Below are 12,050 nucleotides of genomic sequence, written 5' to 3'. Positions count from 1 at the left end.
TTTTAAAACAATGGGTGCTTGGCAGTGGCTTCGAGATTAAAGGGATTGTTAGGGATTTTGACAATGATGCCCTTTATCAACTTCTCAAGAATCAGATTAACTTTGTGTCCAGTATGAAGGAAATTAGAGCGATAGAACTATCCCTTTAATGCTAGCTGTTTCCATAGACTTGGAGTAATTGCGCTAATGCTAGTTGGCAACTTCCTTCAAACTGCATGCAGGGACATTCAAATGGTATCCACAAGTAAATCTGACTCTGCGGAAGTAGATAAAGGGCTTCAATGCCAAAATCCCTAACAAAAATAGTGTAATATGTAGAGAATAGTGTGCCATGGGACACAAGGTATGTGATTCTGTCCACACTGACCTCTGACTGGCGACATCATGTTGTGGTGAGGTGTTGTAGTGATTATGAGGAATTTGGCAGCCCAACCCTAAGGGAAATGGTAAACATGACGTGAAGGCAATTCATTAGCCTACTATAGTGACGTTTTCGTGTGTATAAAGTTCAGATGTGGAGGCCTAAACAGACAAGCAAATAGCGCCGAGAGGTTATTTCAGCACCACGGACAGCGGCACAATTTGGATCCCGCGATCTAATGTTCAGCACCAAAGGACGTCGGACAGCGACCCTAAGGTGCTGCCAGAGGATCCCTGAAGAGAAACACAGGAAGTCTTTGCCTTTCACAAAACCATTCAGCACAGGCTACATGCTAATCCACCTTGGTGAATTAAAGACTGATTTACACAAAATTAATTGACATCTAGGCTACTTTGTAAGCTAATCTCTGCATTAAATATACAGAAATGTCAAATGATTTGACATAGGTTCGGTGCGCTAGTGAGGGTTTCCTTATTTCCGTCTCAATAAAGCTGGGTGATGCAAGCATGGGCACGGCGGAGTGAACAGCGTGTGACCAAAGTTGGGGAAAGCTGAACTTTATACAAATACTCCGTGACATCGCGTTGCTATTGACCAGTCGAAGCTCACTATAGTTTCCAGCCCCGAATGGATTGGCTGTTGATACCTAGCACTACCTAGCCTGCTTGCTAGCTTGCTAGCACCAACGCAAACTCGTAAACGAATTTCCGTTAGGCTGTCGGAGGCGACCACATTCATCTATGCTGGAAACAGGGAGGGAGATCTCCTGGTTCCTCTGATCATTTCTCACGTGGTCTGTCTATCGGCATGTGTGGGATAATCCATACTGTACTTAACTTTGACATGTTTTCTCTAGCGTTGGGTCAGTAACTGAAAGGTCGCTTGTTCGAATCGACGAGACAACAGGATTGAAAATCTGCCGATGCGCCCTTGAACAAGGCATTTAACCCTAATTGCTCTTCTAAGTCGTTCTGGGTAAGAGTGTCTGCTAAATGACTCAAAAGTATTGTATGTTTCCATAGAATTGTTTCTTGCGTTTTGGCAACAGTTGGCTTCACTCTGCTTGGTGAAAATCCCAAATTACTTTTCCACTTTGTGTTATTATTCAGTTATTGATAGCTATAGGGCACGGTGTCTCAGCCAGTTTAAGGGCAGATTACCTCCATTTAAGCTTAATTAAATATATATGAAAACACTAACAGTTCAAATAGGATATGTTAGTGCTTGGCTACTGGATCGAAACTTTGCTTAATAAAGCTGAATTCATGTTGCATATCAGGTGTAATGAATTGGCTCATTGTATAGCTGAATAGTTAGTTATAGATATTTGATACACGTTTCATTACAGGTACCTACATGGGTATAACAGCCAACCTGGGTGAATATGATCAACAAAACAAAACTACAGTATGCCCTTCTACACCTGCTACCCTCCTGTCCTTTCCTCACGGATGCCAAAACTGGTCCATACTGGCAGCTGGTTAACAGTGATGGAGAGAATGCGGCAATCCATTGGCTGCAGGCTTTGTACATTTCATTTAGTGTAGTCCAATAGCAACTGGAGCTAGAGAGAGGGAGAAAGTAAGAGAGAGGGAGATAGAGAGAGGGGGAGGGGGGGAGCGCGACTGAACAACCCTGGTCTTTCTATCCTTAAATCTCTCGTCTTTGCTGTCCGATCTCTCCTTGCTTTCTCTCTATTACGGCAATTAGATGCAACACAATTGACCGTGCTACTACAACGACTCACTGAAATTACCTTATAGGCTATGTGTGTCATTAACAACCGGAAAGCTCAATTTTTCTTTTCTGCATAGAACCTGAAGCGGAATTTGACTGTTTTTATCTGGACCCCACTGTCACGTTGGGATTTTCAGAGGAGCGCACACTGTGGAGTTTTGTTTTTTCCGATGTGGTGGTGTATATTTTAGTATCACATCCCTTGAAGTCAGGACTACGAGCTAAATTCACACAGTGGGAATACCGCAAAGGTAAGTCTTGTTATTAGACTACAAATAGTCAGTAAACCCATTTTCTTTTTCACACAGCTTAGTTTAATTTAGACCACCTATAATTTGTTTGTTTTCTGGCTGTTTTCTTGCGGCTTTCCGATTATATGGCTTGTCCGGACTCGCGCTGCAGACATTTTGAGAAGAGCTTGACTACCACAGGGAATTAATTTTTGTCATTTGCTTAAAGTGCGTGGCGCGCAACCTGTTTTTCAGAAATGTGTATGATCATTATTCAATGTAATTATGAAAACAAACCATGTGTTGAACGAAATCGCCTGGCATTGCAAAGACGATTGAGCCATGCTCTACGCACTTTAAAGACGTGTTGAGGGGTTTCTTTGCTCAAAGCCAGAATGATCACATTGTGGTTTATTCGCTTCTTATGTAAAGCGCCACAGCAACATGCGTTGGATTCGAGAATGACAAATTGCCTATGGAGAAAAACGCGCAAAAAAACGTATTATAACCTAAGGGACATGCCATTCATAACCCTAATCGGCTGTGGCCACATTATTTCACACAAGCCCTTGGAAAGGGCTATCTGTGTTTGAACAGAATGCAGCACCCATGATGTCCAGTGCTATTTAATCCCTGCAGACGACAAGCGACTATTGGCATCATTGCTATGGAGATGCCATAATTAATGCCATTTAAGAATATAGGCTGGCTATAAGTGCAACTGTAACCATACACTCACCATCAGTATTGAAGGGCCAGGTCCACTGTCTGTCTGTCTCTGTCTGTCTGTCTGACTGTCATCTATATTGCACACAATAGCAGGCTTTTAGAATGGAAGAGGAGTGTCTTGCAGTGAATGTGTGTTTGACCCACCATTCAGCATAACTTGAACACCTCCGTATACCTATCAAAAGGTGTGAGGTGCATTGTAGACTGCAGATTCCCATTGAGGCTGAATCTGGCACCACATCACCAGAGTGAGTTCAGCGGAGAACCACAAGATGGTACTGTGGATATCTGGTAGATATTCGGGGATGAGACAAATTGGAAGAAATGCGTAGGCTACTTGAACATTCACCTTAACGAATCCTGATATGTTCTGTTACCTTGAAAACTGTACGCCCTTTTTTTTATCTTGGTTGCATTTTAAGATCTTTAAGATTTTGAGTCGTCGCGAAAGCAAGATATCTTATTCTCATGTCCATGTAGGCTGTAACCTCCAGTACGCAGGCGGACAAACATGAGAGAAGGCTGTCACTCTCCTATGAATGATTCTTCAAGCTGTTCCACCAACCCCTTGCCTTCCTCCAGATTATAAATAGGCGTGTGCTATTCGAATTGACACCGAGAATAATATTATAGACATTGTTAGAAATGTAACAGGCTTTAACAGTATTATTTGTAATGAATGAAAGGTCAACATTCTGGTCCCTAATAGGCCTGCGTGCATTTTTGATTAGATGTGATGGTAGACTGGAAGCTTCGGAGAGGCATCAGGTCTCAACCCAAATACTTATTGTAAATAATTGGTCTATATTGTCATAACACAATATAAGTGTATTAATGCATCACAAAAGACATTATAAAGCATCGTAGGTATGTACTTTATGGAAAGTGCTACCAAATAGGCTTACTTTTGACATTATTTGAACATTAGGCCTTTTTTAAATACACTTGACATATTTGGAGTGACACACTGTTATCATAGCTCTCCCAGTTGGTGACATCATTATAGGCCTATTTGAGTCAGTCAGTCAGGCCTCCCCATCAGAAAAGAAGACATTTCATTCACAATTTGAGACATTTTACCTCACTAGTGCAATTTTCCTCAAGAATAGGCCTGTGGGTGACAGGCCTATAGACGACATTCTGGGTATAACATGGCATAAGTGTCAAAATAGAACGTAGGCCTGCCTATCCAAATACACTGTACAGCATTTCAATTTGGAATCCAATAGTAGGCATAGCCATTCACTGTAAGACTGCATAAAACACCTGTATTATTGTAATATACAATTATCCATCATTTAGCAAACATTTTTCTCCAAAGTGATTATTGTGCCTGCATACATTTTCATGTGGGTGGCCCCAGCGGGAATCAACTGACAACCCTGGCCTTGCAAGTGCCATGCTCTACAAACTGAGCCACACAGGACCTACACAGTGTTAGCCTACTGAAGTAAAGTTCAATAGTTTAGCACTTTGTTACATGCATCCCATACTATTTAGTAAATTGATATTTGGAATACACATTTTACCCATGTCTGCTGGCATGGTTACATAGAGCAAGGTTATTACAGTATCACAACGTCATGAGCTATCCTTATCAAATCAATCCTGTTTTTAAAAAAAAGTATTTGCTCCGTCCAAGTTCAACATGAATTGTCAACAAAACTATCATTACAAATGGCACGCACGCACGCACGCGTGCGCGTGCGCGCACACACACACACACACACACACACACACACACACACACACACACACACACACACACACACACACACACACACACACACACACACACACACACACACACACACACACACACACACACACACACACACACTTTTTTCCAGTGTGGGCTCAGCGGTTGACAAAATCTTTGTGTTCAGTACTGTCAACTTTGATAAATATCATTCCTTTATTGGTTGTCAAGGATCTCTGTTGGCCCTCTATCTCGTTTTAGTGAGGGAGGAAGTCTGGCTTCCTTTCTATTGTGTCGTGTTTATCACCATCTTTAAGAGGCCAGTAAATTATGTCCTGTATGTGCATCATGAGAAGGTCAAGTAAAGTTCATGTTGAGTTTTTTTTGGTTCGCTTCCCAAATGGCACCCTATTTCCAATGGGCCCTGGTCAAAAGTAGTGCACTATATACGAAATAGGGTGCCATTTGGGACGTTACGTAGTGGTGTGTTTTTTTTTGTCCTTTCAAGGACATTTTCTACCGACTACCTATTTCAGTGAGGAGATACAGCTCCCTGAACCACATGTTTTATGATAATTAAAATGCAAATGATGGATTCAGCCTATACTGAAATTCAAATGACTTTTCTCTTGTAATCACACAGACAGTGAGAATCTCCATCTCTTCCATCTCTTCCTATTCCATCTCTCTCCTTTTCTCCTCACTCTCTCTTTCTTGTGTGTTACTGGTAGGAAGGCAGACTGAATGTATTGCGTTTATACAGGAACTGCTGAAATATATGAACATAGTCCATTGCACCATATTATTTCCTCAATCAACATTAAACTGGACCATATTCTTGGATCACATTCCGTATCCTGTCTTTGTTTAGATTCTGGTTCTGTTTCTTACATTAAACTTTTACTTATTTATTGAATTATTCCATTTTGATGTCAAACAGAATCAAACAGAATATATGAACTCAACAATGGCAGTTAGGCATCCGATGTAATCCCCCTGGCAGTGTGAGTATCATTGTCATGCTGTGTTACAAGAGTGGGAAAATAAACTCATCGACGTCACTGATTTGACAAGCGGACCACCGCCGTCTCAGTCTGAACACCATTCGAGGGCATGCAGCGGAATGAGGCGAGAGAGGAGAGTCTCTTCTTCCTCCGAAATGAAATGAAATTACCTGCTGCATGCATAAGCCATCTGCTTCTGACACAAATGTCTGTGAGAGGCTTCTTAACCGGCCAGCTCTCCTATTCATGAGCCTTTACACATAAGCTCCTTGGTGGAGTAAAGTACCCTAAGAGAAATAATCTACTCAGTAGAGTATATCCCCCCCCTTGCTTGAATATACTTGGATATACTCAGTAGAGTATATCCCCCCCTTGCTTGGCTATGGTACTATTAACAGAATGCTGGTAGATTGTATTGAAGTGTAGGAGGACATAGGTAGGCTAGTTTTGTGAATGGGGTGCTGTGGTTTTAGATGGATAAACATGAGGAAATGTTTCCTACACTGTGGACTGATTCCCATAAGAAAAAATACTAAAGCGTATATACAGTTGAAGTCGGAAGTTGACATACCTTAGCCAAATGCATTTAAACTCAGTTTTTCACATTTCCTGACATTTAATCCCAGTAAAAAGTCAATGTCTTAGGTCAGTTAGGATTACCACTTTATTTTAAGAATGTGAAATTACTGTGGCTACAGATACTTTTGTACCTGTTTCCTCCAGCATCGTGAAATGTCAGAATAATAGTAGAAAGAATGATACATTTCAGCTTTAATTTCTTTCATCACATTCCCAGTGGGTCAGAAGTGTACATACACTCAATTAGTATTTGGTAGCATTGCCTTTAAATTGTTTAACTTAGGTCAAACATTTCGGGTAGCCTTCCACAAGCTTCCCACAATAAATTGGGTGGATTTTGGCCCATTCCTCCTGACAGTGCATGTGTAACTGAGTCAGGTTAGTAGGCCTCCTTGCTCACAGACACTTTTTCAGTTTTGCCCACACATTTTCTATAGGATTGAGGTCAGGGCTTTGTAATGGCCACTCCAATACCTTGCTTTCGTTGTCCTTAAGCCATTTTGCCACAACTTTGAAAATATGCTTTGGGTCATTGTCCAGTTGGAAGACCCATTTGCGACCAATCTTTAACTTCCTGACTGATGTCTTGAGATGTTGCCTCAATATATCCACATAATTTTCCTACCTCACGATGACATCTATTTTGGGAAGTGCACCAGTCCCTCCTGCAGCAAAGCACCCCCACAACATGATGCTGCCACCCACGTGCTTCACGGTTTCGGATGGTGTTCTTCGGCTTGCAAGCTTCCCCCTTTTTCCTCCAAACATAACGATGGTCATTATGGCCAAACAGTTCTATTTTTGTTTCATCAGACCAGAGAACATTTCTCCAAAAAGTACGATCTTTGTCCCCATGTGCAGTTGTAAACCGTAGTCTGTTTTTTTTATGGCGGCTTTGGAGCAGTGGCTTCTTCCTTGCTGAGCTGCCTTTCAGGTTATATCGATACAGGACTCGTTTTACTGTGGATATAGATACTTTTGTACCTGTTTCCTCCAGCATCTTCACAAGTTCCTTTGCTGTTGTCCTGGGATTGATTTGCATTTTTCGCACCAAAGTACGTTCATCTCTACAAGACAGAACGCTTCTCCTTCCTGAACGGTATGATGGCTGCGTGGCCGCATGGTGTTTATACTTGCGTACTATTGTTTGTTTGGAAATTGTTCCCAAGGATGAGGTCTGCAATTTTTTTCTGAGGTCTTGATTTCTTTTGATTTTCCCATGATATCAAGCAAAGAGGCACTGAGTTTGAAGTTAGGCCTTGAAATACATCCACAGATACACCTCCTATTGACTCAAATTATGTCAATTAGCCTATCAGAACCTTCTAAAGCCATGACATCATTCTCTGGATTTTTCCAAGCTGTTTAAAGGCACAGTCAAATTAGTGCATGTAATCTTCTGAACCACTGGAATTGTGATGCAGTGAATTATAAGTGAAATAATCTGTCTGTAAACAATTGTTGGAAAAATTACTTGTGTCATGCACAAAGTACAGTAGTGGCCAAAACATTTTGAGAATTAAACAAATATTAATTTTCACGAAGTCTGCTGTCTCAGTTTGTATGATGGCAATTTGCATATACTCCAGAATGTTATGAAGAGTGATCAGATGAATTGCAATTAATTGCAAAGTCCCTCTTTGCCATGCAAATGAACTGAATCCCCCAAAAACATTTCCACTGCATTTCAACCCTGCCACAAAAGGACCAGCTGACAGCATGTCAGTGATTCTCTCGTTAACACAGGTGTTAGTGTTGACGAGGACAAGGCTGGAGATAACTCTGTTATGCTGATTGAGTTTGAATAACAGGCTGGAAGCTTCAAAAGAAGGGTGGTGCTTGGAATCATTGTTCTTCCTCTGTCAACGATGGTTACCTGCAAGGAAACACGCCATCATTGCTTTGCACAAAAAGGGCTTCACAGGCAAGGATATTGCTGCCAGTAAGATTGCACCTAAATCAACCATTTATCGGATCATCAAGAACTTCAAGGAGAGCGGTTCAAATGTTGTCAAGAAGGCTTCAGGGCGCCCAAGAAAGTCCAGCAAGCGCCAGGACCGTCTCCTAAAGTTGATTCAACTGCGTGATCAGGGCACCACCAGTACAGAGCTTGCTCAGGAATGGCAGCAGGCAGGTGTGAGTGCATCTGCACGCACAGTGAGGCGAAGACTTTTGGACGATGGCCTGGTGTCAAGAAGGGCAGCGAAGAAGCCACTTCTCTCCAGGAAAAACATCAGGGACAGACTTATATTCTGCAAAAGGTACAGGGATTGGACTGCTGAGGACTGGGGAAAAGTCATTTTCTCTGATGAATCCCCTTTCCGATTGTTTGGGGCATCTGGGAAAAAGCTTGTCCGGAGAAGACAAGGTGAGCGCTACCATCAGTCCTGTGTTATGCCAACAGTAAAGCATCCTGAGACCATTCATGTGTGGGGTTGCTTCTCAGCCAAGGGAGTGGGCTCATTCACAATTTTGCCTAAGAACACAGCCATGAATGAAGAATGGTACCAACACATCCTCCGAGAGCAACTTCTCCCAGCCATCCAGGAACAGTTTGGTGACAAACAACGCCTTTTCCAGCATGATGGAGCACCTTGCCATAAGGCAAAAGTGATAACTAAGTGGCTCGGGGAACAAAACATTGATATTTTGGGTCCATGGACAGGAAACTCCCCAGACCTTAATCCCATTGAGAACTTGTGGTCAATCCTCAAGAGGCGGGTGGACAAACAAAAACTCACAAATTCTGACAAACTCCAAGCATTGATTATGCAAGAATTGGCTGCCATCAGTCAGGATGTGGCCCAGAAGTTAATTGACAGCATGCCAGGGCGGATTGCAGAGGTCTTGAAAAAGAAGGGTCAACACTGCAAATATTGACTCTTTGCATCAACTTCATGTAATTGTCAATAAAAGGCTTTGACTCTTATGAAATGCTTGTAATTATACTTCAGTATTCCATAGTAACATCTGACGAAAATATCTAAAGACACTTTGTGAAAATTAATATTTGTGTCATTCTCAAAACCTTTGACCACGACTGTAGATGTCCTAACCGACTTGTCAAAACTATAGTTTGTTTTAACAAGACATTTGTGGAGTGGTTGAAAAACGAGTTTTAATGACTCCAACCTAAGTGTATGTAAACAGTAAACAGTATTCACTGTAGTGTGTTTGAGGACTGAAGTCCTATAGTATTTAATGTAGTATACTGTAGTGTTTACAGTTTACTATAGTATAAATACTGTGGTAAAAGAAAAGAGTAGGATGTACTATAGTAATTACTATAGTGTATTTTTCAGAATATAATGCAGTATACTGTAATATTTGCTCTAGTGTGTTTGGGGACATTACTGTAGTATTTAGTATAGTGTTTTTGTTTTATTATATCTGACATAGTAGTAGGGGGCTTTTTCCTTGAGGAAACCTACTGGAGAAATGCTATACACTAAGCAAATGTTCCATAACCTGCAAGTAGGTAGAACTGGGTTCTGAACAGAGATTTCAAAGCACAAAATATGGTCTATACTTGGCATGTAGGTTTGTCACTTACAGGTGGGCACACATTGGGATATGGGGAGGGGAATGGGTAGGGTATATGTAAATAAAATACTGTCGTATTTTCTATATATTTTTTTTTACAGTGTTTTTGTGAACCGTAGTGTTTTTGCAGACATTTCTGTAGTATTTACTACCGTTTTTATGTGTGTGGATAATACTGTAGTTATAAGGGCACAAGACGAGACCCAAATGCAGACACAGGAGGCAGATGGTTGAGCTCCGATATTTATTATAACAAAAGGGGTAGGCAAAAGCCAGGTCGGGGACAGGCGAAAGTTCATAAACCAGGTCAGAGTCCAAACAGTACCAGGCGATTCATTTTTTTATTTAACCTTTATTTAAGAACAAATTCTTATTTACAATGACGGCCTACCAAAATCCAAAACACCTCCTGCGGGGACAGGGGCCTGGGATTAAAATAAATAAATACAATATAAATATAGGACAAAACACACATCACAACAAGAGAGACAACACAACGCTACATAAAGAGAGACCTAACAACAACATAGCAAGGGAGCAACACTTGACAACACAGCATGGTAGCAACACAACATAACAACAACATGGAAGCAACACAACACGGTAGCAGCACAAAACATGGTACAAACATTATTGGGCACAGTCAACAACACAAAAGGTCGATTAGGTCGAGACAACAATGCATCACAATAAGCAGCCACAACTGTCAGTAACAGTGTCCATGATTGAGTCTTTGAATGAAAAGACTGAGATAAAACTGTCCAGTTTGAGTGTTTGCTGCAGCTCGTTCCAGTCGCTAGCTGCAGCGAACTGAAAAGAGGAGCGACCCAGGGATGTGTGTGCTTTGGGGACCTTTGACAGAATATGACTGGCAGAACGGGTGTTGTATGTGGAGGATGAGGGCTGCAGTAGATAACTCAGATAGGAGGGAGTGAGGCTTAAGAGGGTTTTTATAAATAAGCCTCAACCAGTGGGTCTTGCGACGGGTATACAGAGATGACCAGGTTACAGAGGAATAGAGTGCAGTGATGTGTCCTATAAGGAGCATTGGTGGAAAATATGATGGCCGAATGGTAAAGTCTAGCCGCTCAGGAGCACCCTTACCTGCCGATCTATAAATTATGTCTCCGTAATCTAGCATGGGTAGGATGGTCATCTGATTCAAGGTTAGTTTGGCAGCGATAGGTAGGCTCGAGATTAGAACAGGCAGAGTGGTCAGGCAGGTGGGTTCGGCGTCAGGACAGGCAAGGGTCAAAACCAGGAGGGCTAGGATGAAACAGAGACTGGGAGAAGGAGCTAGGAAAAACAGCTGGTTGACTTGGCAAAACAAGACGAACTGGCACAGAGAGACAGGAAACACAGGGATAAATACACTGGGGATAATAATCGACACCTGGAGGGGGGTGGAGACAAGCACAAGGACAGGTGAAACAGATCAGGACGTGACAGTAGTATTTACTATAGTATTCAACAGTGCACAAAAAATGCTAAGTACTACAGTACACATGATCATGGGATACTCCAGTGTGTAGTATAGTATTCTACAGTATCCTACAGTTAACTTCAGAATTCTATTTTATTTTATTTTACCAGGTAAGTTGACTGAGAACACATTCTCATTTGCAGCAACAACCTGGGGAATAGTTACAGGGGAGAGGAGGGGGATGAATGAGCCAATTGTAAACTGGGGATTATTAGGTGACCATGATGGTAAGAGGGCCAGATTGGGAATTTAGCCAGGACACCGGGGTTAACACCCCTACTCTTACGATAAGTGCCGTGGGATCTTTAATGACCTCAGAGAGTCAGGACACCCGTTTAACGTCCCATCCGAAAGACGGCACCCTACACAGGGCAGTGTCCCCAATCACTGCCCTGGGGCATTGGGATATTTTTTAGACCAGAGGAAAGAGGGTCTCCTACTGGCCCTCCAGCACCACTTCCAGCAGCATCTGGTCTCCCATCCAGGGACTGACCAGGACCAACCCTGCTTAGCTTCAGAAGCAAGCCAGTAGTGGTATGCAGGGTGGTATGCTGCTGGCTATAGTAAACTGTAGTATTTTTTTATGTGTGTTTTGGGCTGCATACTTTTTCTCCCCCCTTTTCCAGAAGTGTTAACTTGCGCACGTCCTGTCATGAATTTACAA

The 12,050-nt window shown here is 42.1% G+C and overlaps 1 protein-coding gene across 2 annotated transcripts in view; it reads left to right on the top strand.

Annotated features, from left to right (window-relative positions):
- The first annotated feature begins 1,968 nt into the window (after positions 1-1,968).
- Positions 1,969-12,050, top strand: part of LOC129840753 (neuroligin-4, X-linked-like) — a 76,872-nt gene continuing 66,790 nt past the window's right edge. The window contains exon 1 of one of the 2 annotated variants that reach the window (XM_055908907.1): positions 1,969-2,370. The gene's annotated coding sequence lies outside the window, so the exon portion shown is untranslated. The remainder of the gene's footprint in view (positions 2,371-12,050) is intronic. The other variant, XM_055908908.1, reaches the window with a different exon arrangement.

The sequence above is a fragment of the Salvelinus fontinalis genome, chromosome 41, assembly GCF_029448725.1.
Source record: "Salvelinus fontinalis isolate EN_2023a chromosome 41, ASM2944872v1, whole genome shotgun sequence".
Classification (NCBI taxonomy): domain Eukaryota; kingdom Metazoa; phylum Chordata; class Actinopteri; order Salmoniformes; family Salmonidae; genus Salvelinus; species Salvelinus fontinalis.
Note: the sequence above shows the minus strand (reverse complement) of the source record. Positions and strands in the feature narration are given on the sequence as shown.